This window comes from Mytilus edulis, chromosome 4 (assembly GCF_963676685.1).
Source record: "Mytilus edulis chromosome 4, xbMytEdul2.2, whole genome shotgun sequence".
Lineage (NCBI taxonomy): Eukaryota > Metazoa > Mollusca > Bivalvia > Mytilida > Mytilidae > Mytilus > Mytilus edulis.
Window position 1 is genome coordinate 48,868,665 of NC_092347.1, and position 1,395 is coordinate 48,870,059.

Consider the following 1,395-nt stretch of genomic DNA (forward strand, 5'->3'; position numbering starts at 1 on the left):
ATATCTTGACTTACATCTAGAAATTGACAATGAGTTTCAGTTGAAAACAAAACTTTACAACAAAAGATGATTTCAGCTTTCCAATTGTGAACTTTCCAGCGGCACCTGCATATGGGGTAAATATCTCTCAATTGATACGATATTCCCGTGCTTGCATTTCCTATCATGATTTTCTTGATAGAGGGTTGCTGCTCACAAGGAAGCTATCAAACCAAGAGTTCCAAATGGTGAAGTTGAAATCATCCCTTCGTTATAATAATAATATATAAAAGTATTACCCTATTCTATTTACAATGATCATAATCATACATGACATACAAGTTATTAACAGCAACCTGATCACATGTCCACAACTAACATTTGGCACATAAACAAATATGTTTTAACACAGCCATTCATTAAATAACAAATAAAAATATTTATAGAAACAAATTCATGAGATTATATATTATCTTACCTCCTATACATTTCTAGGAATATGATTGGTTAAAAGCGACCTCGTGGAGACCGTGTATATTCAATATTAGGTTAGTAGGGAGGCGGGGCTTATTTCAATATTAGGTTAGTAGTGAATTTGCGACTTAGGCACTGTTTGATTATTTCAAATATTGAAAGTTCTTTTTAATATTGTTATATCAAGGTTGTTTATTATAAATATCTATCGTTTACATTAGTTTTTTTAGTGCATATCAATTGAAGTAGGTTCTTAAAATTGAACACCTGAACACTTTAATACAGAAATAAGGAGATGTGTTATGAAAGCAAATAAGACAACTTTAGTCTAAATTCAACACATAAAGATAGTCGGTAAGATAAATTCGTTACATAGTGTGCTAGTGACCTAATATGATATATACAGGGTAAGTAAATTCCATATGGGGTTCGAGCTTCGCTCTCACCCCATATGGAATTTACTGACCCTGTATATATCATATTAGGTCACTAACACACTATGTAACTAATATTATGAGATTATTTTATTTTGAGACAAGGTAGATATATAAAAACTACTTCTTCTGATATATATATAAGTATTAATATCTGTTTCATCAAATCATAATGTATGTCACAAAAGACAACTATAAATTTTAAAAAATAGTGAGTAAACCATAACTGTACAAAAAACAATAGAATCCATACAAACAAGGACGAGATATTTAGTAAAAACAAGGAAGAGAGATTTAGTAAAAACAAGGAAGAGAGATTTAGTAAATAAATACTCATATGATATATGACATTGCCAGACCCTGATGAGAAGTCAAGGTAGCTAAAAACCCACCCTCATGTCATATAAAATTACATAGATCTGGATTTGTGTCACAAGGAGTCTCTTTCTATATGAAGGTATATACATATGTGCTGCTGGAATTGGTCCCTTTTTATATTTATCAAATA